The sequence below is a fragment of the Lithobates pipiens genome, unplaced genomic scaffold (assembly GCF_037356315.1).
Source record: "Lithobates pipiens isolate NorthernLeopardFrog02 unplaced genomic scaffold, aLitPip1_a1.2 Scaffold_30, whole genome shotgun sequence".
Lineage (NCBI taxonomy): Eukaryota > Metazoa > Chordata > Amphibia > Anura > Ranidae > Lithobates > Lithobates pipiens.
In genome coordinates, this window is record NW_027507791.1 from 165,026,569 (window position 1) to 165,051,036 (window position 24,468).

Sequence of the window (24,468 nt, forward strand, 5' to 3'; positions counted from 1 at the left end):
GTTTGCCGAGGTGACCATCTTGGCGTTTGTCAAGAGGGTTGAGAGCGGCCAGCAAGATCGCCTACGGCCACATCACCCTGAATGCGCCTGATCTCGTCTGATCTCGGATGCTAAGCAGCGTTGGGCCTGGTTAGTACCTGGATGGGAGACTGCCTGGCAATACAATGTGCCGTAAGCTTTCTTTTAATATGTTGTTGGCGTCGACGACATGTTTTATTTTTCTGATTGTTTGCCAAAATGACCATCTTGGCGTTTGTAAAGAGGGTTGAGAGTAACCAACAAGATCGCCTACGGCCTCATCACCCTGAAAGCACCTGATCTTTTCTGTTCTTGGATGATAAGCAGGGTTGGGCCTGGTTAATACCTGGATGGGACACCGCCTGGGAATACCAGGTGCCATAGGCTTTTTTTAATATGTTGTTGAAGTCGAAGACCTGTTTTATTTTTTTGCTTGTTTGCAGAGGTGACCATCTTGGCGTTTGTCAAGAGGGTTGAGAGTGGCCAGCAATATTGCCTACGGCCACATCATACTGATTGCTCACGATCTTGTCTGATCTCGGATGCCAAGCAGGGTCGGTCCTGGTTAGTACCTGTATGGGAGACCGCCTGTGAATACCGGGTGTCGTAGGCTTTTTTTAATATGTTGTTGGCGTCGACGACCTGTTTTATTTTTCTGCTTGTTTGCCGAGGAGACCATCTTGGCGTTTGTCAAGTGGGTTGAGAGTGGCCAGCAAGATCGCCTACGGCCACATCACCCTGAATGCGCCCAATCTCGTCTGATCTCAGATGCTAAGCAGGGTCGGGCCTGGTTAGTACCTGGATGGGATTCCGCCTGGGAATACCAGGTGCCGCAGGCTATTTTTTAATATGTTGTTGGCGTCGACGACCTGTTTTATTTTTCTGCTTGTTTGCCGAGGTGAATATGTTTGCGTTTGTCAAAAGAGTTGAGAGTGGCCAGAAAGATCGCTTACTGTACATCACCCTGAATGCGCCCGATCTCGTTTGATCTTGGATGCTAAGAAGGTTCGGGCCTGGTTAGTACCTGTATGGGAGACCGCCTATGAATACCGGGTGCAGATTGGAGCCTGCCTGGCAATACAATGTGCCGTAAGCTTTTTTTTAATATGTTGTTGGCGTCGAAAACATGTTTTATTTTTCTGATTGTTTGCCGAGGTGACCATCTTGGCGTTTGTCAAGAGGGTTTAGAGTAACCATCAAGATTGCCTACAGCCACATCACCCTGAATGGACCTGATCTTGTCTGTTCTTGGATGATAAGCAGGGTTGGGCCTGGTTAATACCTGGATGGGAGACCGCCTGGAAATACCAGGTGTCATAGGCATTTTATATGAGACCTTGGACATCCCGCACAAAGGTCTCCATCCCTAATCTATAAATGCACAAGGGGACTTTATATGAAATACAACACTCAGGGTTGGCTGAGACATTAATTATAGTATAAATAATGTTCTGAGGTGACAATAATGGGCATAAAGCAATAATTCATCGAGTATTTAATTGAAATCAATTGGTAAAATATACAATAAGTGATAATTGATACAAATACAATATATTAATATGTAATTAATTAGATCAATAACATAATAAATAGAAAATAATTAGTATAATATCTCACAATATAATTTTATATCATACAATATATCATAATAATAAAAATAATAATAATGAGTATAATAACATAATAAATAATATATCACATGGTGAAAATAAATAGCAGCAGAACACCCAGAATCGACACGACCATGATGAACATATTGTAATAAAAAAATAAAAAAATAATAAATAAATCAATGTCTCCGCCCTTTAATAGAGCCCATGGTATAAACTATGGATACTGTGATGTAGCAGCAGGGGTAAAAGCTTGACGCGTTTCGTGGACTTATATCCACTCATCAGGAGCATCTGGTTGGGAATATCTACTATAATTAATGTCTCAGCCAACCCTGAGTGTTGTATTTCATATAAAGTCCCCTTGTCCCCCAGCGTTTTTCCCCCTTGTGCATTTATAGATTAGGGATGGAGACCTTTGTGCGGGATGTCCAAGGTCTCATATAAAGTCCCAACTTTGTTCTTCTTTTATTTCAATTGAGGTGACCATCTTGGCGTTTGTCAAGAAGGTTGAGAGTGGCCAGCAAGATCGCTTAAGGCCACATTAGCCTGAATGCACCCGATCTCATCTGATCTCAAATACTAAGCAGGGTCAGGCCTGGTTAGTACCTGGATGGGAGACCGCCTGGGAATACCAGGTGCCGTAGACTTTTTCTTTAATATGTTGTTGTCATTGACTAGCTTTTTTATTTTTCTGCTTGTTTGCCGAGGTGACCATCTTGGTGTTTGTCAAGAGGGTTGAGAGTGACCAGCAATATCCCCTATGGGCACATCACCCTGAATGTTCCCAATCTTGTCTGATCTTGGATGCTAAGCAGGGTCAAGCTGGATGGGAGACCGCCTGGGAATACCAGGTGCTGTAGGCTTTTTTTAATATGTTGTTGGCGTCGACGACCTGTTTTATTTTTCTGCTTGTTTGGCGAGATGACCATCTTGCCGTTTGTCAAGAGGGTTGAGAGTGGCCATTAAAATAACCTACGGCCCCATCACCCCGAATTTGCCTGATCTCGGATGCTAAGCAGGGTCGGGCCTGGTTAGTACCTCGATGCGAGACCGCTTGGGAATACCAGGTGCCGTAGGCTTTTTTTTTAATATGTTGTTGGCGTCAATGACCTGTTTTATTTTTCAGTTTATTTGCCGGGGTGACCATCTTGCCGTTTGTCTAGAGGGTTGAGAGTGGCCGGCAAGATTGCCTACGGCCACATCACCCTGAATGCTCCCGATCTTGTCTGATCTCAGATGCTAAGCAGGGTCGGGCCTGGTTAGTACCTAGATGGGACACCGGCTGGGAATACCAGGTGCAATAGGCTTTTTTTTAATATGTTGTTGACATCGACGACCTGTTTTATTTTTTTGCTTGTTTGCAGAGGTGACCATCTTGGCGTTTGTCAAGAGGGTTGAGAGTGGCCAGCAATATTGCCTACGGCCACATCACCCTGAATGCTCCCGATCTTGTCTGATCTTGGATGCTAAGCAGGGTCGGGCCTGGTTAGTACCTGTATGGGAGACCGCCTATGAATACCGGGTGTCGTAGGCTTTTTTTATTATGTTGTTGGCGTCGACGACCTGTTTTATTTTTCCGCTTGTTTGCCGAGGTGACCATCTTGGCGTTTGTCAAGAGGGTTGATAGTGGCCAGCAAGATCGCCTACTGTACATCACCCTGAATGCGCCCGATCTTGTCTGATCTCGGATGCTAAGCAGGGTCGGGCCTGGTTAGTACCTGGATGGGATTCCGCCTGGGAATACCAGGTGCCGCAGGCTATTTTTTAATATGTTGTTGGCGTCGATGACCTGTTTTATTTCTCTGCTTGTTTGCCAAGGTGAATATGTTGGCGTTTGTCAAAAGAGTTGAGAGTGGCCAGAAAAATCGCCTACTGTACATCACCCTGAATGCGCCCGATCTCGTTTGATCTTGGATGCTAAGAAGGGTCGGGCCTGGTTAGTACCTGGATGGGAGAGCGCTTGGGAATACCAGGTGTCGTAGGCTTTTTAATAATATGTTGTTGGTGTCAACGACCTGTTTTATTTTTCTGCTTGTTTGTCGAGGTGACCATCTTGGCGTTTGTCAAGAGGCTTGAGAGTGGCCAGCAAGATTGCTTACAGCCACATCTGCCTGAATGCGCCCAATCTCATCTGATCTTGGATGCTAAGCAGCGTCAGGCCTGGTTAGTATATTGATGGGAGACCGCCTGGGAATGCCAGGTACCGTAGGATTTTTTTAAATATGTTGTTGACGTCGACCTGTTTTATTTTTTTGCTTGTTTACCGAGGTGACCATCTTGGCGTTTGTCAAGAGGGTTAAGAGTGGCCAGCAAGATCCCCTACGGCCACATCACCCTGAATGTTCCCAATCTCATCTGATCTGGGAAACTATGTAGGGTCGGGCCTGGTTAGGACCTGGATCTGAGACCGCCTGATAATACCAGGTGCCGAAGGCTTTTTGTTATATGTTGTTGGCGTCGACGACCTGTTTTATTTTTCTGCTTGTTTGCTGAGGTGACCATCTTGGCGTTTGTCAAGAGGGTTGAGAGTGGACAACAAGATCGCCTATGGCCACATCACCCTGACTGCGCCTGATATCGCCTGATCTCGGATGCTAAGCAGGGTCGGGCCTGGTTAGTATATGGATTGGAGACCTCCTGAGAATACCAGGTGCAGTAGGCTTTTTGTTATATGTTGTTGGCGTCGACGACCTGTTTTATTTTTCAGCTAGTTTGCCGAGGTGACCATCTTGACGTTTGTCAAGAGGGTTGAGAGTGGCCAGCAAGATCGCCTATGGCTACATCACCCCGAATTTGCCTGATCTCGGATGCTAAGCAGGGTCGGGCCTGGTTAGTACCTCAATGTGAGACCGCTTGGGAATACCAGGTGCCGTAGGCTTTTTTTTTTATATGTTGTTGGCGTCAACCACCTGTTTTATTTTCCAGCTTGTTTGCCGAGGTGACCATCTTGGCGTTTGTCAAGAGGGTTGAGAGTGGCCAGCAATATTGCCTACGGCCACATCACCCTGAATGCTCCCGATCTTGTCTGATCTCGGATGCTAAGCAGGGTCGGGCCTGGTTAGTACCTAGATGGGACACCGCCTGGGAATACCAGGTGCCGTAGGCTTTTTTTTAATATGTTGTTGACGTAGACGACCTGTTTTATTTTTTTTGCTTGTTTGCCGAGGTGACAATCTTGGCGTTTGTCAAGAGGGTTGAGAGTGGCCAGCAAAATTGCCTACGGCCACATGACCCTGAATGCTCCCGATCTTGTCTGATCTCAGATGCTAAGCAGGGTCGGGCCTGGGTAGTACCTCTATGGGAGACCGCCTGTGAATACCGGGTGTCGTAGGCTTTTCTTTAATATGTTGTTGGTGTTGACGACCTCTTTTATTTTTCTGCTTGTTTGCCGAGGTGAATATGTTGGCGTTTGTCAAAAGAGTTGAGAGTGGCCAGAAAAATCGCCTACTGTACATCACCCTGAATGCGCCCGATCTCGTCTGATCTTGGATGCTAAGCAGGGTCGGGCAAGGTTAGTACCTGGATGGGTGACCGCCTGGAAAGACCAGGTGCTGTAGGATTTTTTTTAATATGTTGTTGGCGTCAACGACCTGTTTTATTTTTCTGCTTGTTTGCGGAGGTGACCATCTTGGCATTTGTCAAGAGGGTTGAGATTGGCCAGCACATTCGCCTACGGCCACATCACCCTGAATGCACCCGCTCTAATCTGATCTCGGATGCTAAGCAGGGTCGGGCCTGGTTTGTACCTGGATTGGAGACCGCCTGGGAATACCAAGTTCCGTAGGCTATTTTTAATATGTTTTTGGCGTCGATGACCTGTTTTATTTTTCTGCTTGTTTGCCTAGGTGACCATCTTGGCGTTTGTCAAGAGGGATCACCCTAAATTCGCCCAATCTCGGATGCTAAGCAGGGTCGGGCCTGCTTAGTACATGGATGGGAGACTGCCTGGGAGACCGCCTGGGAATACCCGATGCCGTAGGCTTTTTTTTTATGTTTTTGGTGTTGACGACATGTTTTATTTTTCTGCTTGTTTGCCGAGGTGACCATCTTGGCATTTGTCAAGAGGGTTGAGAGTGGCCAGCAAGATCGCTTACGGCCACATCACCCTGAATGCCCCTGATATTGTTTGTTCTTTGATGATTAGCAGGGTCGGGCCTGGTTAATACCTGGATGGGAGACCGCCTGGAAATACCAGGTGCCGTAGGCTTTTTTAAATGTTGTTGGCGTCGAGGCCCTGTTTTATTTTTCTGCTTGTTTGCCAAGATGACCATCTTGGCATTTGTCAAGAGGGTTGAGAGTGGCCAGTAAAATAACCTATGGCCCCATCACCCGGAATTTGCCTGATCTCGTCTGATCTCGGATGCTAAGCAGGGTCGGGCCTTGTTAGTACCACGATGCGAGACCGCTTGGGAATACCAGGTGCCGTAGGCTTTTTTTTTAATATGTTGTTGGCGTCAACGACCTGTTTTTTTTTTGCTGCTTGTTTGCCGAGGTGACCATCTTGGCGTTTGTCAAGAGGGTTGAGAGTGGCCAGCAATATTGCCTACGGCCACATCACCCTGAATGCTCCCGATCTTGTTTGATCTCGAATGCTAAGCAGGGTCGGGCCTGGTTAGTAGCTAAATGGGACACCGCCTGGGAATACCAGGTGCCGTAGGCTTTTTTTTTATATGTTGTTGACGTCGACGACCTGTTTTATTTTTTTGCTTGTTTGCAGAGGTGACCATCTTGGCATTTGTCAAGAGGATTGAGAGTGGCCAGCAATATTGCCTATGGCCACATCACCCTGAATGCTCCCGATCTTGTCTGATCTCGGATGCTAAGCAGGGTCGGGCCTGGTTAGTACCTGTATGGGAGACCGCCTGTGAATACCGGGTGTCGTAGGCTTTTTTTTAATATGTTGTTGGCGTTGACGACCTGTTTTATTTTTCTGCTTGTTTGCCGAGGTGACCATCTTGGCGTTTGTCAAGAGGGTTGATAGTGGCCAGCAAGATCGCCTACTGTACATCATCCTGAATGCTCTCGATCTCGTCTGATCTCGGATGCTAAGCAGGGTCAGGACTGGTTAGTACCTGGATGGGATTCCGCCTGGGAATACCAGGTGCCGCAGGCTATTTTTTAATATGTTGTTGGCATCGACGACCTGTTTTATTTTTCTGCTTGATTGCCGAGGTGACCATCTTGGCGTTTGTCAAGAGGGTTGATAGTGGCCAGCAACATCACCCTGAAAGCGCTCGATCTCGTCTGATCTCGGATGCTAAGCAGGGTCGGGCGTAGTTGGTACCTGGATGGGATTCCGCCTGGGAATGCCAGGTGCCGCAGGCTATTTTTTATTATGTTGTTGGCGTCGACGACCTGTTTTATTTTTGTGCTTGTTTGCCGAGGTGACCATCTTGGCGTTTGTCAAGAGGGTTGATAGTGGCCAGCAAGATCGCCTACTGTACATCACCCTGAATGGGCTCGATCTCGTCTGCTCTCAGATGCTAAGCAGGGTTGGGCCTGGTTAGTACCTGGATGGGATTCCGCCTGGAAATACCAGGTGCCGCAGGCTATTTTTTAATATGTTGTTGGCATCGATGACCTGCTTTATTTTTCTGCTTGTTTGCCGAGGTGACCATCTTGGCGTTTGTCAAGAGGGTTGATAGTGGCCAGCAAGATCGCCTACTGTGTATCACCCTGAATGCGTTCGATCTCGTCTGATCTCGGATGCTAAGCAGGGTCGGGCGTGGTTTGTACCTGGATGGGATTCCGCTTGCGAATACCAGGTCCCACAGGCTATTTTTTAATATATTGTTGGCGTCGACGACCTGTTTTATTTTTCTGCTTGTTTGCCGAGGTGAATATGTTGGCGTTTGTCAAAAGAGTTGAGAGTGGCCAAAAAAATCGCCTACTGTACATCACCCTGAATGCGCCCGATCTCGTTTGATCTTGGATGCTAAGAAGGGTCGGGCCTGGTTAGTACCTGGATGGGAGAGCGCCTGGGAATACCAGGTGTCGTAGGCTTTTTTTTAATATGTTGTTGGCATTGACGACCTGTTTTATTTTTTTGCTTGTTTGCCGAGGTGACCATCTTGGCGTTTGTCAAGAGGGATTAGACCGGTCAGCAAGATCCCCTACGGCCACATCACCCTGAATGTTCCCAATCTCATCTGATCTGGGATACTATGCAGGGTCAGGCCTGGTTAGGACCTGGATGGGAGACCGCCTGTTAATAGCAGGTGCCGTAGCCTTTTTTTAATATGTTGTTGACGTCGACCACCTGTGTTTTTTTTCTGCTTGTTTGCCGAGGTGACCATCTTGGCGTTTGTCAAGAGGGTTTAGAGTGGCCAACAAGATCGCCTACAGCCACATCACCCTAAAAGCGCCCGATCTCAGATGCTAAGCATGGTTGGGTCGGGTTAGTACCTTGATGGGAGAACGCTAGGGAATACCAGGTGCCGAAGGCTTTTTGTTATATGTTGTTGGCGTCGACGACCTGTTTTATTTTTCTGCTTGTTTGCCGAGGTGACCATCTTGGCGTTTGTCAAGAGGGTTGAGAGTGGCCAGCAAGATCGCCTACGGCCACATCACCCTGATTGCGCCTGATATCGTCAGATCTCGGATGCTAAGCAGGGTTCAGGCATGATTAGTACATGGATAGGAGACCTCCTGGCAATACCAGGTGCAGTAGGCTTTTTGTTATATGTTGTTGGCGTCGACAACCTGTTTTATTTTTCTGCTTGTTTGCCGAGGTGACCATCTTGGCGTTTTTCAAGAGGGTTGAGAGTGGCCAGCAAGAGCACCTTTGGCCCCTTCACCTGGAATATGCCTGATCTCATCTGATCTTGGATGCTAAGCAGGGTCGGGCTTGGTTAGTACCTGGATGGGAGACCGCCTGGGAGTATCAATTGCCGTAGCCTTTTTTTAATATGTTGTTGACGTCGACCACCTGTTTTATTTTTCTGTTTGTTTGCCAAGGTGACTATCTTGGTGTTTGTCAAGAGGGTTTAGAGTGGCCAACAAGATCGCCTACGACCACATCTGCCTGAATGCACCCGATCTCATCTGATCTCAGATGCTAAGCAGGGTCGGGCCTGGTTTGTACCTTGAATGGAGACCACCTGGGAATACCAAGTGCCGAAGGCTTTTTTTAAATATGTTTTTGGCGTCGATGACCTGTTTTATTTTTCTGCTTGTTTGCCGAGGTGACCATCTTGGTGTTTGTCAAGAAGGTTGAGAGTGGTCAGCAAGATCACCTAAGGCCACATCAGCCTGAATGCACCCGATCTCATCTGATCTCAAATGCTAAGCAGGGTCGGGCCTGGTTAGTACCTGGATGGGAGACCGCCTGGGAATACCAGGTGCCGTAGACTTTTTCTTTAATATGTTTTTGTCGTCGACTAGCTGTTTTATTTTTCTGCTTGTTTGCTGAGGTGACCATCTTGGTGTTTGTCAAGAGGGTTGAGAGTGACCACCAAGATCCCCTATGGCCACATCACCCTGAATGTTCCCGATCTTGTCTGATCTGGGATGTTATGCAGGGTCAAGCCTGGTTAGTTCCTGGTTAGTTCCTGGTTGGGAGACCGCCTGGTAATACTAGGTGCTGTAGGTTTTTTTTAATATGTTGTTGGCGTTGACGACCTGTTTTATTTTTCTGCTTGTTTGCCGAGATGACCATCTTGCCGTTTGTCAAGAGGGTTGAGAGTGGCCAGTAAAATAACCTACGGCCCCATCACCCCAAATTTGCCTTATCTCGGATGCTAAGCAGGGTCGGGCCTGGTTAGTACCTCGATGTGAGACCGCTTGGGAATACCAGCTGCCGTTGGCTTTTTTTTAAATATGTTGTTGGCGTCAACCACCTGTTTTATTTTCCAGCTTGTTTGCCGAGGTGACCATCTTGGCGTTTGTCAAGAGGGTTGAGAGTGGCCAGCAATATTGCCTACGGCCACATCATCCTGAATGCTCCCGATCTTGTCTGATCTCGGATGCTAAGCAGGGTCGGGCCTGGTTAGTACCTAGATGGGACACCGCCCGGGAATACCAGGTGCCGTAGGCTTTTTTTTAATATGTTGTTGACGTCGACGACCTGTTTAATTTGTTTTGCTTGTTTGCCGAGGTGACAATCTTGGCGTTTGTCAAGAGGGTTGAGAGTGGCCGGCAAAATTGCCTACGGCCACATCACCCTGAATGCTCCCGATCTTGTCTTGTTTCGGATGCTAAGCAGGGTCGGGCCTGGTTAGTACCTGTATGGGAGACCACCTGTGAATTCCGGGTGTCGTAGGCTTTTCTTTAATATGTTGTTGACGACCTCTTTTATTTTTCTGCTTGTTTGCCGAGGTGAATATTTTGGCGTTTGTCAAAAGAGTTGAGAGTGGCCAGAAAAATCGCCTACTGTACATCACCCTGAATGCGCCCGATCTCGTCTGATCTTGGATGCTAAGCAGGGTCGGGCAAGGTTAGTACCTGGATGGGTGACCGCCTGGAAAGACCAGGTGCCGTAGGATTTTTTTTAATATGTTGTTGGCGTCAACGACCTGTTTTATTTTTCTGCTTGTTTGCGGAGGTGACCATCTTGGCATTTGTCAAGAGGGTTGAGATTGGCCAGCACATTTGCCTATGGCCAAATCACCCTGAATCTAATCTAATCTAATCTGATCTTGGATGCTAAGCAGGGTCGGGCCTGGTTTGTACCTGGATTGGAGACCGCCTGGGAATACCAAGTTCCGTAGGCTATTTTTTAATATGTTTTTGGCGTCGATGACCTGTTTTATTTTTCTGCTTGTTTGCCGAGGTGACCATCTTGGTGTTTGTCAAGAGGGATCACCCTAAATTCGCCCAATCTCGGATGCTAAGCAGGGTCGGGCCTGGTTAGTACATGGATGGGAGACTGCCTGGGAGACCGCCTGGGAGACCGCCTGGGAATACCCGATGCCGTAGGCTTTTCTTTAATGTTTTTGGTGTTGACGGCATGTTTTATTTTTCCGCTTGTTTGCCGAGGTAACCATCTTGGCATTTGTCAAGAGGGTTGAGAGTGGCCAGCAAGATCGCTTACGGCCACATCACCCTGAATGCCCCTGATATTGTTTGTTCTTTGATGATTAGCAGGGTCGGGCCTGGTTAATACCTGGATAGGAGACCGCCTGGAAATACCAGGTGCCGTAGGCTTTTTTAAATGTTGTTGGCGTCGAGGACCTGTTTTATTTTTCTGCTTGTTTGCCAAGATGACCATCTTGGCATTTGTGAAGAGGGTTGAGAGTGGCCAGTAAAATAACCTATGGCCCCATCACCCGGAATTTGCCTGATCTCGTCTGATCTCGGATGCTAAGCAGGGTCGGGCCTGGTTAGTACCTCGATGCGAGACCGCTTGGGAATACCAGGTGCCGTAGGCTTTTTTTTTAATATGTTGTTGGCGTCAACGACCTGTTTTTTTTGCTGCTTGTTTGCCGAGGTGACCATCTTGGCGTTTGTCAAGAGGGTTGAGAGTGGCCAGCAATATTGCCTACGGCCACATCACCCTGAATGCTCCCGATCTTGTCTGATCTCGAATGCTAAGCAGGGTCAGGCCTGGTTAGTACCTAGATGGGACACCGCCTGGGAATACCAGGTGCCGTAGGCTTTTTTTTTATATGTTGTTGAGGTCGACGACCTGTTTTATTTTTTTGCTTGTTTGCAGAGGTGACCATCTTGGCGTTTGTCAAAAAATTGAGAGTGGCCAGCAATATTGCCTATGGCCATATCACCCTGAATGCTCCCGATCTTGTCTGATCTCGGATGCTAAGCAGGGTCGGGCCTGGTTAGTATGTGTATGGGAGACCGCCTGTGAATACCGGGTGTCGTAGGCTTTCTTTTAATATGTTGTTGGCGTCGACGACCTGTTTTATTTTTCTGCTTGTTTGCTGAGGTGACCATCTTGGCGTTTGTCAAGAGGGTTGATAGTGGCCAGCAAGATCGCTTACTGTACATCATCCTGAATGCTCTCGATCTCGTCTGATCTCGGATGCTAAGCAGGGTCAGGACTGGTTAGTACCTGGATGGGATTCCGCCTGGGAATACCAGGTGCCGCAGGCTATTTTTTAATATGTTGTTGGCATCGACGACCTGTTTTATTTTTCTGCTTGATTGCCGAGGTGACCATCTTGGTGTTTGTCAAGAGGGTTGATAGTGGCCAGCAAGATCGCCTACTGTACATCACCCTGAATGCGCTTGATCTCGTCTGATCTCGGATGCTAAGCAGGGTTGGGCCTGGTTAGTACATGGATAGGCGACCTCCTGGCAATACCAGGTGCAGTAGGCTTTTTGTTATATGTTGTTGGCGTCGACAACCTGTTTTATTTTTCTGCTTGTTTGCCGAGGTGACCATCTTGGCGTTTTTCAAGAGGGTTGAGAGTGGCCTGCAAGAGCACCTTTGGCCCCATCACCTGGAATATGCCTGATCTCATCTGATCTTGGATGCTAAGCAGGGTCGGGCTTGGTTAGTACCTGGATGGGAGACCGCCTGGGAGTATCAGGTACCGTAGCCTTTTTTTAATATGTTGTTGACGTCGACCACCTGTTTTATTTTTCTGCTTGTTTGCCAAGGTGACCATCTTGGTGTTTGTCAAGAGGGTTTAGAGTGGCCAACAAGATCGCCTACGACCACATCTGCCTGAATGCGCCCGATCTCGTCTGATCTCAGATGCTAAGCAGGGTCGGGCCTCGCTAGTACCTGGATGGGATTCCGCCTGGGAATACCAGGTGCCGCAGCCTATTTTTTAATACGTTGTTGGCGTCGAGGACCTGTTTTATTTTTCTGCTTGTTTGCCGAGGTGACCATCTTGGCGTTTGTCAAGAGGGTTGAGAGTGGCCAGCAAGATTGCCTACGGCCACACGTGCCCGAATGTGCCCGATCTCGTCTGATCTCGGATGCTAAGAAGGGTCGGGCCTGGTTAGTACCTTGATCGGAGACCGCCTGGGAATACCAGGTGCCATAGCATTTTTTTCAATATGTTGTTGACGTCGACGACATGTTTTATCTTTGCTTGTTTGCCGAGGGGACCATCTTGGCGTTTGTCAAGAGGGTTTAGAGTGGCCAGCAAGATCCCCTACGGCCACATCACCCTGAATATTCCCAATCTCATCTGATCTGGGATACTATGCAGGGTTGGGCCTGGTTAGGACCTGGATGGGAGACCGCCTGGTAATACCAGGTGCCGTAGGCTTTTTTTCAATATGTTGTTGGCGTTGACGACCTGTTTTATTTTTCTGCTTGTTTGCAGAGGTGACCATCTTGGCGTTTGTCAAGAGGGTTTAGAGTGGCCAGCAAGATCGCCTATAGCCACATCACCCTAAAAGCGCCCAATCTCAGATGCTAAGCATGGTTGGGCCTGGTTAGTACCTTGATGGGAGAATGCTAGGGAATACCAGGTGCCGAAGGCTTTTTGTTATATATTGTTGGCGTCGATGACCTGTTTTATTTTTCTGCTTGTTTGCTGAGGTGAACATCTTGGCGTTTGTCAAGAGGGTTGAGAGTGGCCAGCAAGATCCCCTACGGCCACATCACCTTGATTTCGCCTGATATCGTCTAATCTCGGATGCTAAGCAGGGTCGGACCTGGTTAGTACATGGATGGGAGACCTCCTGGGAATACCAGGTGCAGTAGGCTTTTTGTTATATGTTGTTGGCGTCGACGACCTGTTTTATTTTTCTGCTGATTTGCCGAGGTGACCATCTTGGCGTTTGTCAAGAGGGTTGAGAGTATCCAGCAAGATCGCCTACAGCTACATCACCATGATTGCGCCTGATCTCGTCTGATCTCGGTTGCTAAGCAGGGTTGGGCCTCGTTAGTACCTGTATGGGAGACCGCCTATAAATACCAGGAGCCTTAGGCTTTTTTTTAATATGTTGTTGGCGTCGACGACCTGTTTTATTTTTCTGCTTGTTTGCCGAGGTGACCATCTTGGTGTTTTTCAAGAGGGTTGAGAGTGGCCAGCAAGTTCACCTACGGCCCCATCACCTGGAATATGCCTGATCTCATGTGATCTCGGATGCTAAGCAGGCTCGGGCCTCGTTAGTACCTGGATGGGAGACCGCCTATGAATACCAGGTGCTTTAGGCTTTTTTTTAATATGTTGTTGACCTCGACCACCTGTTTTATTTTTCTGCTTGTTTGCCGAGGTGACCATCCTGGCCTTTGTCAAGTGGTTTTGTGAGTGGTCAGCAAGATCGCTTATGGCCACATCACCCTGAATGTGCCTGATCTCGTCTGATCTTGGATACTAAGCAGGGTTGTTTGCCGAGGTGACCATCTTGGCGTTTGTCAAGAGGGTTGATAGTGGCCAGCAAGATCGCCCACGGCCACATCACCCTGAATGCAACCGCTCTAATCTGATCTCGGATGCTAAGCAGGGTCGGGCCTGGTTTGTACCTTGATTGGAGACCGCCTGGGAATACCAAGTGCCGAAGGCTTTTTTTTAATATGTTTTTGTCGTCGACTAGCTGTTTTATTTTTCTGCTTGTTTGCTGAGGTGACCATCTTGGTGTTTGTCAAGAGGGTTGAGAGTGGCCAGCAAGATCCCCTATGGCCACATCACCCTGAATGTTCCCGATCTTGTCTGATCTGGGATGTTATGCAGGGTCAAGCCTGGTTAGTTCCTGGTTGGGAGACCGCCTGGTAATACTAGGTGCTGTAGGCTTTTTTTTAATATGTTGTTGGCGTTGACGACCTGTTTTATTTTTCTGCTTGTTTGCCGAGATTACCATCTTGCCGTTTGTCAAGAGGGTTGAGAATGGCCAGTAAAATAACCTACGGCCCCATCACCCCGAATTTGCCTGATCTCAGATGCTAAGCAGGGTCGGGCCTGGTTAGTACCTAGATGGGACACCGCCTGGGAATACCAGGTGCCGTAGGCTTTTTTTTAATATGTTGTTGATGTCGACGACCTGTTTTATTTTTTTTGCTTGTTTGCCGAGGTGACAATCTTGGCGTTTGTCAAGAGGGTTGAGAGTGGCCAGCAAAATTGCCTACGGCCACATCACCCTGAATGCTCCCGATCTTGTCTGATCTCGGATGCTAAGCAGGGTCGGGCCTGGTTAGTACCTGTATGGGAGACCGCCTGTGAATACCGGGTGTCGTAGGCTTCTCTTTAATATGTTGTTGGTGTTGACGACCTCTTTTATTTTTCTGCTTGTTTGCCAAGGTGAATATGTTGGCGTTTGTCAAAAGAGTTGAGAGTGGCCAGAAAAATCGCCTACTGTACATCACCCTGAATGCGCCCGATCTCGTCTGATCTTGGATGCTAAGCAGGGTCGGGCAAGGTTAGTACCTAGATGGGTGACCGCCTGGAAAGACCAGGTGCCGTAGGATTTTTTTTAATATGTTGTTGGTGTCAACTACCTGTTTTATTTTTCTGCTTGTTTGCGGAGGTGACCATCTTGGCATTTGTCAAGAGGGTTGAGATTGGCCAGCACATTCGCCTACAGCCACATCACCTTGAATGCACCCGCTCTAATCTGATCTCGGATGCTAAGCAGGGTCGGGCCTGGTTTGTACCTGGATTGGAGACCGCCTGGGAATACCAAGTTCTGTAGGCTATTTTTTAATATGTTTTTGGCGTCGATGACCTGTTTTATTTTTCTGCTTGTTTGCCTAGTTGACCATCTTGGCGTTTGTCAAGAGGGATCACCCTAAATTCGCCCAATCTCGGATGCTAAGCAGGGTCGGGCCTGGTTAGTACATGGATGGGAGACTGCCTGGGAGACCGCCTGGGAATACCCGATGCCGTAGGCTTTTTTTAATGTTTTTGGTGTTGACGACATGTTTTATTTTTCCGCTTGTTTGCCGAGGTTACCATCTTGGCATTTGTCAAGAGGGTTGAGAGTGGCCAGCAAGATCGCTTACGGCCACATCACCCTGAATGCCCCTGATATTGTTTGTTCTTTGATGATTAGCAGGGTCGGGCCTGGTTAATACCTGGATGGGAGACCGCCTGGAAATACCAGGTGCCGTAGGCTTTTTTTTTTATATGTTGTTGGCGTCAACGACCTGTTTTTTTTGCTGCTTGTTTGCCGAGGTGACCATCTTGGCGTTTGTCAAGAGGGTTGAGAGTGGCCAGCAATATTGCCTACGGCCACATCACCCTGAATGCTCCCGATCTTGTCTGATCTCGAATGCTAAGCAGGGTCGGGCCTGGTTAGTACCTAGATGGGGCACCGCCTGGGAATACCAGGTGCCGTAGGCTTTTTTTTATATGTTGTTGACGTCGACGACCTGTTTTATTTTTTTGCTTGTTTGCCGAGGTGACCATCTTGGCGTTTGTCAAGAGGGTTGATAGTGGCCAGCAAGATCGCCTACTGTACATCATCCTGAATGCTCTCGATCTCGTCTGATCTCGGATGCTAAGCAGGGTCAGGACTGGTTAGTACCTGGATGGGATTCCGCCTGGGAATACCAGGTGCCGCAGGCTATTTTTTAATATGTTGTTGGCATCGACGACCTGTTTTATTTTTCTGCTTGATTGCCGAGGTGACCATCTTGGCGTTTGTCAAGAGGGTTGATAGTGACCAGCAAGATCGCCTACTGTACATCACCCTGAAAGCGCTCGATCTCGTCTGATCTCGGATGCTAAGCAGGGTCGGGCGTAGTTGGTACCTGGATGGGATTCCGCCTGGGAATGCCAGGTGCCGCAGGCTATTTTTTAATATGTTGTTGGCGTCGACGACCTGTTTTATTTTTGTGCTTGTTTGCCGAGGTGACCATCTTGGCGTTTGTCAAGAGGGTTGATAGTGGCCAGCAAGATCCCCTACGGTACATCACCCTGAATGCGCTCGATCTCGTCTGATCTCAGATGCTAAGCAGGGTTGGGCCTGGTTAGTACCTGGATGGGAGAGCGCCTGGGAATACCAGGTGTCGTAGGCTTTTTTTTAATATGTTGTTGGCATCGACGACCTGTTTTATTCTTTTGCTTGTTTGCCGAGGTGACCATCTTGGCATTTGTCAAGAGGGATTAGACCGGTCAGCAAGATCCCCTACGGCCACATCACCCTGAATGTTCCCAATCTCATATGATCTGGGATACTATGCAGGGTCAGGCCTGGTTAGGACCTGGATGGGATTCCGCCTGGGAATACCAGGTGCCGCAGCCTATTTTTTAATACGTTGTTGGCGTCGACGGCCCGTTTTATTTTTCTGCTTGTTTGCAGAGGTGACCATCTTGGCGCTTGTCAAGAGGGTTGAGAGTGGCCAGCAAGATTGCCTACGGCCACACGTGCCCGAATGTGCCCGATCTCGTCTGATCTTGGATGCTAAGAAGGGTCGGGCCTGGTTAGTACCTTGATCGGAGACCGCCTGGTAATACCAGGTGCCGTAGCCTTTTTTTAATATGTTGTTGGCGTCGACGACCTGTTTTATTTTTCTGCTTGTTTGCCGAGGTGACCATCTTGGTGTTTGTCAAGAGGGTTGAGAGTGGCCAGCAAGATCGCCTACGGCCACATCACCCTGATTGCGCCTGATATCGTCAGATCTCGGATGCTAAGCAGGGTTCAGGCATGATTAGTACATGGATAGGAGACCTCCTGGCAATACCAGGTGCAGTAGGCTTTTTGTTATATGTTGTTGGCGTCGACAACCTGTTTTATTTTTCTGCTTTTTTGCCGAGGTGACCATCTTGCCGTTTTTCAAGAGGGTTGAGAGTGGCCAGCAAGAACACCTTTGGCCCCATCACCTGGAATATGCCTGATCTCATCTGATCTTGGATGCTAAGCAGGATTAGGCTTGGTTAGTACCTGGATGGGAGACCGCCTGGGAGTATCAGGTGCCGTAGCCTTTTTTTAATATGTTGTTGACGTCGACCACCTGTTTTATTTTTCTGCTTGTTTGCCAAGGTGACCATCTTGGTGTTTGTCAAGAGGGTTTAGAGTGGCCAACAAGATCGCCTACGACCACATCTGCCTGAATGCGCCCGATCTCGTCTGATCTCGGATGCTAAGCAGGGTCGGGCCTGGCAATACCAGGTGCAGTAGGCTTTTTGTTATATGTTGTTGGCGTCGACAACCTGTTTTATTTTTCTGCTTTTTTGCCGAGGTGACCATCTTGCCGTTTTTCAAGAGGGTTGAGAGTGGCCAGCAAGAACACCTTTGGCCCCATCACCTGGAATATGCCTGATCTCATCTGATCTTGGATGCTAAGCAGGATCGGGCTTGGTTAGTACCTGGATGGGAGACCGCCTGGGAGTATCAGGTGCCGTAGCCTTTTTTTAATATGTTGTTGACGTCGACCACCTGTTTTATTTTTCTGCTTGTTTGCCAAGGTGACCATCTTGGTGTTTGTCAAGAGGGTTTAGAGTGGCCAACAAGATCGCCTACGACCACATCTGCCTGAATGCGCCCGATCTCGTCTGATCTCGGATGCTAAGCAGGGTCGGGCCTGGCTAGTACCTGGATGGGATTCCGCCTGGGAATACCAGGTGCCGCAGCCTATTTTTTAATACGTTGTTGGCGTCGACGGCCCGTTTTATTTTTCTGCTTGTTTGCAGAGGTGACCATCTTGGCGCTTGTCAAGAGGGTTGAGAGTGGCCAGCAAGATTGCCTACGGCCACACGTGCCCGAATGTGCCCGATCTCGTCTGATCTCGGATGCTAAGAAGGGTCGGGCCTGGTTAGTACCTTGATCGGAGACCGCCTGGTAATACCAGGTGCCGTAGCCTTTTTTTAATATGTTGTTGGCGTCGACGACCTGTTTTAATTTTCTGCTTGTTTGCCGAGGTGACCATCTTGGTGTTTGTCAAGAGGGTTGAGAGTGGCCAGCAAGATCGCCTACGGCCACATCACCCTGATTGCGCCTGATATCGTCAGATCTCGGATGCTAAGCAGGGTTCAGGCATGATTAGTACATGGATAGGAGACCTCCTGGCAATACCAGGTGCAGTAGGCTTTTTGTTATATGTTGTTGGCGTCGACAACCTGTTTTATTTTTCTGCTTTTTTGCCGAGGTGACCATCTTGCCGTTTTTCAAGAGGGTTGAGAGTGGCCAGCAAGAACACCTTTGGCCCCATCACCTGGAATATGCCTGATCTCATCTGATCTTGGATGCTAAGCAGGATTAGGCTTGGTTAGTACCTGGATGGGAGACCGCCTGGGAGTATCAGGTGCCGTAGCCTTTTTTTAATATGTTGTTGACGTCGACCACCTGTTTTATTTTTCTGCTTGTTTGCCAAGGTGACCATCTTGGTGTTTGTCAAGAGGGTTTAGAGTGGCCAACAAGATCGCCTACGACCACATCTGCCTGAATGCGCCCGATCTCGTCTGATCTCGGATGCTAAGCAGGGTCGGGCCTGGCTAGTACCTGGATGGGATTCCGCCTGGGAATACCAGGTGCCGCAGCCTATTTTTTAATACGTTGTTGGCGTCGACGGCCCGTTTTATTTTTCTGCTTGTTTGCAGAGGTGACCATCTTGGCGTTTGTCAAGAGGGTTGAGAGTGGCCAGCAAGATTGCCTACGGCCACACGTGCCCGAATGTGCCCGATCTCGTCTGATCTCGGATGCTAAGAAGGGTCGGGCCTGGTTAGTACCTTGATCGGAGACCGCCTGGGAATACCAGGTGCCGTAGCATTTTTTTAATATGTTGTTGACGTCGACGACATGTTTTATTTTTGCTTGTTTGCCGAGGGGACCATCTTGGCGTTTGTCAAGAGGGTTTAGAGTGGCCAGCAAGATCCCCTATGGCCACATCACCCTGAATATTCCCAATCTCATCTGATCTGGGATACTATGCAGGGTCGGGCCTGGTTAGTACCTGTATGGGAGACCGCCTGTGAATACCGGTTGTCGTAGGCTTTTTTTAATATGTTGTTGGCGTCGACGACCTGTTTTATTTTTCTGCTTGTTTGCCGAGGTGACCATCTTGGCGTTTGTCAAGAGGGTTGATAGTGGCCAGCAAGATCGCCTACTGTACATCACCCTGAATGCGCCCGATCTCGTATGATCTCGGATGCTAAGCAGGGCCGGGCCTGGTTAGTACCTGGATGGGATTCCGCCTGGGAATAGCAGGTGCCGCAGGCTATTTTTTAATATGTTGTTGGCGTCGACAACCTGTTTTATTTTTCTGCTTGTTTGCCGAGGTGAATATGTTGGCGTTTGTCAAAAGAGTTGAGAGTGACCAGAAAGATCGCCTACTGTACATCACCCTGAACGCACCTGATCTCGTTTGATCTTGGATGCTAAGAAGGATCGGGCTTGGTTAGTACCTGGATGGGACCATTGAGGTCACCATCTTGGTGTTTTTCAAGAGGGTTGAGAGTGGCCAGCAAGATCACCTACGGCACCATCACCTGGAATATGCCTGATCTCATCTGATCTCGGATGCTAAGCAGGTTCGGTCCTCGTTAGTACCTTGATGGGAGACCGCCTATGAATACCAGGTGCTTTAGGCTTTTTTTAATATGTTGTTGACCTCGACCACCTGTTTTATTTTTCTGCTTGTTTGCCGAGGTGACCATCTTGGCCTTTGTCAAGTGGTTTGAGAGTGGCCAGCAAGATCGCTTATGGCCACATCACCCTGAATGTACCTGATCTCGTCTGATCTTGGATACTAAGCAGGGTCGGGCCTGGTTTGTTCATGGATGGGAGACTGCCTGGGAATACCAGGTGCCGTACATTTTTTTAAATATGTTGTTGGCGTCGACGACCTGTTTTATTTTTTTGCTTGTTTGCAGAGGTGACCATCTTGGCGTTTGTCAAGAGGGTTGAGAGTGGCCTGCAAGATCGCCTACTGTACGTCATCCTGAATGCGCCCGATCTCGTCTGTTCTCGGATGCTAAGCAGGGTCGGGCCTGATTAGTACCTGGATGGGATTCCGCCTGGGAATACCAGGTCCTGCAGGCTATTTTTTATTATGTTGTTGGCGTCGACGACCTGTTTTATTTTTCTGCTTGTTTGCCGAGGTAAATATGTTGGCGTTTGTCAAAAGAGTTGAGAGTGGCCATAAAGATCGCCTACTGTACATCACCCTGAACGTGCCTGATCTCGTTTGATCTTGGATGCTAAGAAGGATTGGGCCTGGTTAGTACCTGGATGGGAGAGCGCCTGGGAATACCAGGTGTTGTAGGCTTTTTTTTAAATATGTTGTCAACAACCTATTTTATTTTTCTGCTTGTTTGCCGAGGTGAATATGTTGGCGTTTGTCAAAAGAGTTGAGAGTGACCAGAAAGATCGCCTATTGTACATCACCCTGAACGCACCTGATCTCGTTTGATCTTGGATGCTAAGAAGGATCGGGCTTGGTTAGTACCTGGATGGGACCATCGAGGTCACCATCTTGGTGTTTTTCAAGAGGGTTGAGAGTGGCCAGCAAGATCACCTATGGCACCATCACCTGGAATATGCCTGATCTCATCTGATCTCGGATGCTAAGCAGGTTCGGTCCTCGTTAGTACCTGGATGGGAGACCGCCTATGAATACCAGGTGCTTTAGGCTTTTTTTAATATGTTGTTGACCTCGACCACCTGTTTTATTTTTCTGCTTGTTTGCCGAGGTGACCATCTTGGCCTTTGTCAAGTGGTTTGAGAGTGGCCAGCAAGATCGCTTATGGCCACATCACCCTGAACGTACCTGATCTCGTCTGATCTTGGATACTAAGCAGGGTCGGGCCTGGTTTGTTCATGGATGGGAGACTGCCTGGGAATACCAGGTGCCGTACATTTTTTTAAATATGTTGTTGGCGTCGACGACCTGTTTTATTTTTTTGCTTGTTTGCAGAGGTGACCATCTTGGCGTTTGTCAAGAGGGTTGAGAGTGGCCTGCAAGATCGCCTACTGTACGTCATCCTGAATGCGCCCGATCTCGTCTGTTCTCGGATGCTAAGCAGGGTCGGGCCTGATTAGTACCTGGATGGGATTCCGCCTGGGAATACCAGGTCCTGCAGGCTATTTTTTATTATGTTGTTGGCGTCGACGACCTGTTTTATTTTTCTGCTTGTTTGCCGAGGTAAATATGTTGGCGTTTGTCAAAAGAGTTGAGAGTGGCCATAAAGATCGCCTACTGTACATCACCCTGAACGTGCCTAATCTCGTTTGATCTTGGATGTTAAGAAGGATTGGGCCTGGTTAGTACCTGGATGGGAGAGCGCCTGGGAATACCAGGTGTTGTAGGCTTTTTTTAAAATATGTTGTCAACAACCTATTTTATTTTTCTGCTTGTTTGCCGAGGTGACCATCTTGGCATTTGTCAAGAAGGATGAGAGTGGCCAGCAAGATCCCCTACGGCCACATCACCCTGAATGTTCCCAGTCTCATCTGATCTGGGATACTATGCAGGGTCGGGCCTGGTTAGGACCTGGATGGGAGACCGCCTGGTAATACCAGGTGCCGTAGGCTTTTTTATTAATATGTTGTTGGTGTCGACTACCTGTATTATTTTTCTGCTTGTTTGCAGAGGTGACCATCTTGGCGTTTGTCAAGAGGATTTAGAGTGGCCAGCAAGATCGCCTACAGCCACATCACCTTAAAAGCGCCCGATCTCAGATGCTAAGCATGGTTGGGCCTGGTTAGTACCTTGATGGGAGAACGCTAGAATACTAGGTGCCGAAGGCTTTTTGTTATATGTTGTTGGCGTTGATGACCTGTTTTATTTTTCTGCTTGTTTGCCGAGGTGACCATCTTGGTGTTTGTCAAGAGGGTTGAGAGTGGCCAGCAAGATCGTCTACGGCCACATCACCCCGAATGCACCCGATCTCATCTGATCTTGGATGCTAAGCAGGGTCAGGTCTGGTTAGTACCTGGTTGGGAGACTGCCTGGGAATACCAGGTGCCGTAGGCTTTTTTTTAATATGTTGTTGGCGTCGACGACCTGTTTTATTTTTCTGCTTGTTTACCGAGGTGACCATCTTGGCCTTTGTCAAGAGGGTTGAGAGTGGCCAGCAAGATCGCCTATGGCCACATCACCCCGAATGCACCCGATCTCATCTGATCTTGGATGCTAAGCAGGGTCAGGTCTGGTTAGTACCTGGTTGGGAGACTGCCTGGGAATACCAGGTGCCATAGGCTTTTTTTAATATGTTGTTGGCGTCGACGACCTGTTTTATTTTTCTGCTTGTTTACCGAGGTGACCATCTTGGCATTTGTCAAGAGGGTTGAGAGTGGCCAGCAAGATTGCCTACGGCCACATCACCCTGAATGCTCCAGACCTCTTCTGATCTTGGATGCTAAGCAGGCTCGGGCCTGGTTAGTGCCTGGATGGGAGATCGCCTGGGAATACCAGGTGCCGTAGGCTTTTTTTAAATATTTTGTTGGCGTCGACGACCTGTTTTGTTTTTCTGCTTGTTTACCGAGGTGACCATCTTGGCATTTGTCAAGAGGGTTAAGAGTGGCCAGCAAGATTGCCTACGGCCACATCACCCTGAATGCTCCAGATCTTGTCTGATCTTGGATGCTAAGCAGGCTCGGGCCTGCTTAGTGCCTGGATGGGAGATCGCCTGGGAATACCAGGTGCCGTAGGCTTTTTTTAAATATGTTGTTGGCATCGACGACCTGTTTTATTTTTCTGCTTGTTTGCCGAGGTGACCATCTTGGCATTTGTCAAGAGGGTTGCGAGTGGCCAGCAAGATTGCCTAAGGTCACATCACCCTGAATGTGCCCGATTTTGTCTGATCTCGGATGTTTAGCAGGGTCGGGCCTGGTTAGCACCTGGATGGGAGACCGCCTGGGTATAAAACGTGCCGTAGGCATTTTTTTAATATGCTGTTGGCGTCAATGACCTGTTTTATTTTTCTGCTTGTTTGCCGAGGTGACCCTCTTGGCATTTGTCAAGAGGGTTGAGAGTGGCCAGCAAAATGGCCTACGGCCATATTACCCTGAATGCGGCCAATCTCATCTGATCTCGGATGCTAAGCAGGGTCGGGCTTGGTTTGTACCTGGATGGGAGACCGCCTGGGAAGACCAGGTGCCGTAGTCTTTGTTTTAATATGTTTTTGGCGTCGACGACCTGTTTTATTTTTCTGCTCGTTTACCAAGGTGACCATCTTGGCGTTTATCAAGATGGTTGAGAGTGGCCAACAAGATTGCCTATGGCCACATCACCCTGAATGCACCGATCTCACCTGATCTCAGATGCTAAGCAGGGTCGGGCCTGGTTAGTAGCTGGATGGGAGTCCGCCTGGGAAGACCAGGTGCCGTAGCCTTTGTTTTAATATGTTGTTGGCGTCGACGACCTGTTTTATTTTTTTGCTTGTTTGAAGAGGTGACCATCTTGGCGTTTGTCAAGAGGGTTGAGAGTGGGCAGCTAGATCAACTATGGCCACATCACCCTGAATGCGCCCGATCTCGTCTGATCTCTGATGCCAAACAGGGTCGTGCCTGGTTAGTGTCTGGATGGGATTCCGCCTGGGAAAACCAGGTGCCGTAGGCATTTTTTTAATATGTTGTTGGCGTCAACGACCTGTTTGATTTTTCTGCGTGTTTGCCGAGGTGACCATCTTGGCCTTTGTCAAGAGGGTTGAGAGTGGCCAGCACAATCGCCTATGGCCGCATCACCCCGAATGCACCCGATCTCATCTGATCTTGGATGCTAAGCAGGGTCAGGTCTGGTTAGTACCTGGTTGGGAGGCTGCCTGGGAATACCAGGTGCCATAGGCTTTTTTTAATATGTTGTTGGCGTCGACGACCTGTTTTATTTTTCTGCTTGTTTGCCAAGGTGACCATCTTGGCGTTTGTCAATAGGGTTGAGAGTGGCCAACAAGATCGCCTACTGTACATCACCCTGAATGCGCCCGATCCCGTCTGATCTTCGATGCTAAGCAGTGTCGGGCCTGGTTAGTACCTGGATGGGTCACCGCCAGGGAATACCAGGTGCTGTAGGCTTTTTTTATGTTGTTGGCGTCGACGACCTGTT

General features: G+C 48.5%; 3 non-coding genes and 53 pseudogenes across 3 annotated transcripts; all 56 read left to right on the forward strand.

The window, feature by feature from the left end:
• The first annotated feature begins 59 nt into the window (after positions 1-59).
• On the forward strand, positions 60-178 carry LOC143949301 (5S ribosomal RNA; annotated as a pseudogene).
• A 108-nt stretch (positions 179-286) lies between these two features.
• On the forward strand, positions 287-405 carry LOC143948802 (5S ribosomal RNA; annotated as a pseudogene).
• A 107-nt stretch (positions 406-512) lies between these two features.
• On the forward strand, positions 513-631 carry LOC143949592 (5S ribosomal RNA; annotated as a pseudogene).
• Positions 632-738: 107 nt separating this feature from the next.
• On the forward strand, positions 739-857 carry LOC143946330 (5S ribosomal RNA; annotated as a pseudogene).
• Positions 858-2,159: 1,302 nt separating this feature from the next.
• LOC143948517 (5S ribosomal RNA) lies at positions 2,160-2,278 on the forward strand (annotated as a pseudogene).
• Positions 2,279-2,819: 541 nt separating this feature from the next.
• On the forward strand, positions 2,820-2,938 carry LOC143948118 (5S ribosomal RNA; annotated as a pseudogene).
• A 108-nt stretch (positions 2,939-3,046) lies between these two features.
• Positions 3,047-3,165, forward strand: LOC143946811 (5S ribosomal RNA; annotated as a pseudogene).
• A 107-nt stretch (positions 3,166-3,272) lies between these two features.
• LOC143948717 (5S ribosomal RNA) lies at positions 3,273-3,390 on the forward strand (annotated as a pseudogene).
• Positions 3,391-3,498: 108 nt separating this feature from the next.
• LOC143949617 (5S ribosomal RNA) lies at positions 3,499-3,616 on the forward strand (annotated as a pseudogene).
• A 558-nt stretch (positions 3,617-4,174) lies between these two features.
• Positions 4,175-4,293, forward strand: LOC143949838 (5S ribosomal RNA; annotated as a pseudogene).
• A 325-nt stretch (positions 4,294-4,618) lies between these two features.
• On the forward strand, positions 4,619-4,737 carry LOC143952266 (5S ribosomal RNA). Its single transcript, XR_013267460.1, has one exon. It is a non-coding gene; the product is annotated as a 5S ribosomal RNA (ribosomal RNA).
• Positions 4,738-4,846: 109 nt separating this feature from the next.
• On the forward strand, positions 4,847-4,965 carry LOC143948009 (5S ribosomal RNA; annotated as a pseudogene).
• Positions 4,966-5,073: 108 nt separating this feature from the next.
• LOC143948814 (5S ribosomal RNA) lies at positions 5,074-5,191 on the forward strand (annotated as a pseudogene).
• Positions 5,192-5,299: 108 nt separating this feature from the next.
• Positions 5,300-5,418, forward strand: LOC143948450 (5S ribosomal RNA; annotated as a pseudogene).
• A 525-nt stretch (positions 5,419-5,943) lies between these two features.
• LOC143949694 (5S ribosomal RNA) lies at positions 5,944-6,062 on the forward strand (annotated as a pseudogene).
• A 110-nt stretch (positions 6,063-6,172) lies between these two features.
• Positions 6,173-6,291, forward strand: LOC143945827 (5S ribosomal RNA; annotated as a pseudogene).
• Positions 6,292-6,399: 108 nt separating this feature from the next.
• Positions 6,400-6,518, forward strand: LOC143944947 (5S ribosomal RNA; annotated as a pseudogene).
• Positions 6,519-7,516: 998 nt separating this feature from the next.
• Positions 7,517-7,634, forward strand: LOC143949457 (5S ribosomal RNA; annotated as a pseudogene).
• Positions 7,635-8,637: 1,003 nt separating this feature from the next.
• Positions 8,638-8,756, forward strand: LOC143949625 (5S ribosomal RNA; annotated as a pseudogene).
• A 108-nt stretch (positions 8,757-8,864) lies between these two features.
• On the forward strand, positions 8,865-8,983 carry LOC143947350 (5S ribosomal RNA; annotated as a pseudogene).
• Positions 8,984-9,547: 564 nt separating this feature from the next.
• On the forward strand, positions 9,548-9,666 carry LOC143954692 (5S ribosomal RNA). Its single transcript, XR_013269657.1, has one exon. It is a non-coding gene; the product is annotated as a 5S ribosomal RNA (ribosomal RNA).
• A 109-nt stretch (positions 9,667-9,775) lies between these two features.
• Positions 9,776-9,894, forward strand: LOC143948536 (5S ribosomal RNA; annotated as a pseudogene).
• Positions 9,895-9,996: 102 nt separating this feature from the next.
• Positions 9,997-10,114, forward strand: LOC143949080 (5S ribosomal RNA; annotated as a pseudogene).
• A 766-nt stretch (positions 10,115-10,880) lies between these two features.
• LOC143948813 (5S ribosomal RNA) lies at positions 10,881-10,999 on the forward strand (annotated as a pseudogene).
• Positions 11,000-11,107: 108 nt separating this feature from the next.
• Positions 11,108-11,226, forward strand: LOC143945111 (5S ribosomal RNA; annotated as a pseudogene).
• A 107-nt stretch (positions 11,227-11,333) lies between these two features.
• Positions 11,334-11,452, forward strand: LOC143944581 (5S ribosomal RNA; annotated as a pseudogene).
• A 334-nt stretch (positions 11,453-11,786) lies between these two features.
• Positions 11,787-11,904, forward strand: LOC143949070 (5S ribosomal RNA; annotated as a pseudogene).
• A 333-nt stretch (positions 11,905-12,237) lies between these two features.
• On the forward strand, positions 12,238-12,356 carry LOC143949993 (5S ribosomal RNA; annotated as a pseudogene).
• A 333-nt stretch (positions 12,357-12,689) lies between these two features.
• On the forward strand, positions 12,690-12,808 carry LOC143949091 (5S ribosomal RNA; annotated as a pseudogene).
• Positions 12,809-13,132: 324 nt separating this feature from the next.
• LOC143949303 (5S ribosomal RNA) lies at positions 13,133-13,251 on the forward strand (annotated as a pseudogene).
• A 684-nt stretch (positions 13,252-13,935) lies between these two features.
• Positions 13,936-14,054, forward strand: LOC143949964 (5S ribosomal RNA; annotated as a pseudogene).
• A 335-nt stretch (positions 14,055-14,389) lies between these two features.
• Positions 14,390-14,498, forward strand: LOC143950042 (5S ribosomal RNA; annotated as a pseudogene).
• Positions 14,499-14,607: 109 nt separating this feature from the next.
• Positions 14,608-14,726, forward strand: LOC143944201 (5S ribosomal RNA; annotated as a pseudogene).
• A 108-nt stretch (positions 14,727-14,834) lies between these two features.
• On the forward strand, positions 14,835-14,952 carry LOC143949279 (5S ribosomal RNA; annotated as a pseudogene).
• Positions 14,953-15,060: 108 nt separating this feature from the next.
• Positions 15,061-15,179, forward strand: LOC143948997 (5S ribosomal RNA; annotated as a pseudogene).
• Positions 15,180-15,707: 528 nt separating this feature from the next.
• LOC143954626 (5S ribosomal RNA) lies at positions 15,708-15,826 on the forward strand. Its single transcript, XR_013269600.1, has one exon. It is a non-coding gene; the product is annotated as a 5S ribosomal RNA (ribosomal RNA).
• A 559-nt stretch (positions 15,827-16,385) lies between these two features.
• On the forward strand, positions 16,386-16,503 carry LOC143948689 (5S ribosomal RNA; annotated as a pseudogene).
• Positions 16,504-17,942: 1,439 nt separating this feature from the next.
• LOC143947915 (5S ribosomal RNA) lies at positions 17,943-18,061 on the forward strand (annotated as a pseudogene).
• A 787-nt stretch (positions 18,062-18,848) lies between these two features.
• On the forward strand, positions 18,849-18,967 carry LOC143947916 (5S ribosomal RNA; annotated as a pseudogene).
• A 108-nt stretch (positions 18,968-19,075) lies between these two features.
• On the forward strand, positions 19,076-19,194 carry LOC143949874 (5S ribosomal RNA; annotated as a pseudogene).
• Positions 19,195-19,299: 105 nt separating this feature from the next.
• Positions 19,300-19,418, forward strand: LOC143949693 (5S ribosomal RNA; annotated as a pseudogene).
• A 107-nt stretch (positions 19,419-19,525) lies between these two features.
• LOC143949218 (5S ribosomal RNA) lies at positions 19,526-19,643 on the forward strand (annotated as a pseudogene).
• Positions 19,644-20,121: 478 nt separating this feature from the next.
• Positions 20,122-20,240, forward strand: LOC143949257 (5S ribosomal RNA; annotated as a pseudogene).
• A 107-nt stretch (positions 20,241-20,347) lies between these two features.
• Positions 20,348-20,465, forward strand: LOC143949863 (5S ribosomal RNA; annotated as a pseudogene).
• A 699-nt stretch (positions 20,466-21,164) lies between these two features.
• On the forward strand, positions 21,165-21,283 carry LOC143949290 (5S ribosomal RNA; annotated as a pseudogene).
• Positions 21,284-21,390: 107 nt separating this feature from the next.
• On the forward strand, positions 21,391-21,508 carry LOC143949864 (5S ribosomal RNA; annotated as a pseudogene).
• Positions 21,509-21,837: 329 nt separating this feature from the next.
• LOC143949623 (5S ribosomal RNA) lies at positions 21,838-21,956 on the forward strand (annotated as a pseudogene).
• Positions 21,957-22,279: 323 nt separating this feature from the next.
• LOC143946147 (5S ribosomal RNA) lies at positions 22,280-22,398 on the forward strand (annotated as a pseudogene).
• A 108-nt stretch (positions 22,399-22,506) lies between these two features.
• LOC143946208 (5S ribosomal RNA) lies at positions 22,507-22,625 on the forward strand (annotated as a pseudogene).
• A 107-nt stretch (positions 22,626-22,732) lies between these two features.
• LOC143948506 (5S ribosomal RNA) lies at positions 22,733-22,851 on the forward strand (annotated as a pseudogene).
• A 108-nt stretch (positions 22,852-22,959) lies between these two features.
• On the forward strand, positions 22,960-23,078 carry LOC143948938 (5S ribosomal RNA; annotated as a pseudogene).
• A 335-nt stretch (positions 23,079-23,413) lies between these two features.
• LOC143945130 (5S ribosomal RNA) lies at positions 23,414-23,532 on the forward strand (annotated as a pseudogene).
• Positions 23,533-23,640: 108 nt separating this feature from the next.
• On the forward strand, positions 23,641-23,758 carry LOC143947755 (5S ribosomal RNA; annotated as a pseudogene).
• A 108-nt stretch (positions 23,759-23,866) lies between these two features.
• Positions 23,867-23,985, forward strand: LOC143949498 (5S ribosomal RNA; annotated as a pseudogene).
• A 108-nt stretch (positions 23,986-24,093) lies between these two features.
• On the forward strand, positions 24,094-24,212 carry LOC143948053 (5S ribosomal RNA; annotated as a pseudogene).
• Positions 24,213-24,319: 107 nt separating this feature from the next.
• LOC143949072 (5S ribosomal RNA) lies at positions 24,320-24,437 on the forward strand (annotated as a pseudogene).
• Positions 24,438-24,468: the final 31 nt, after the last annotated feature.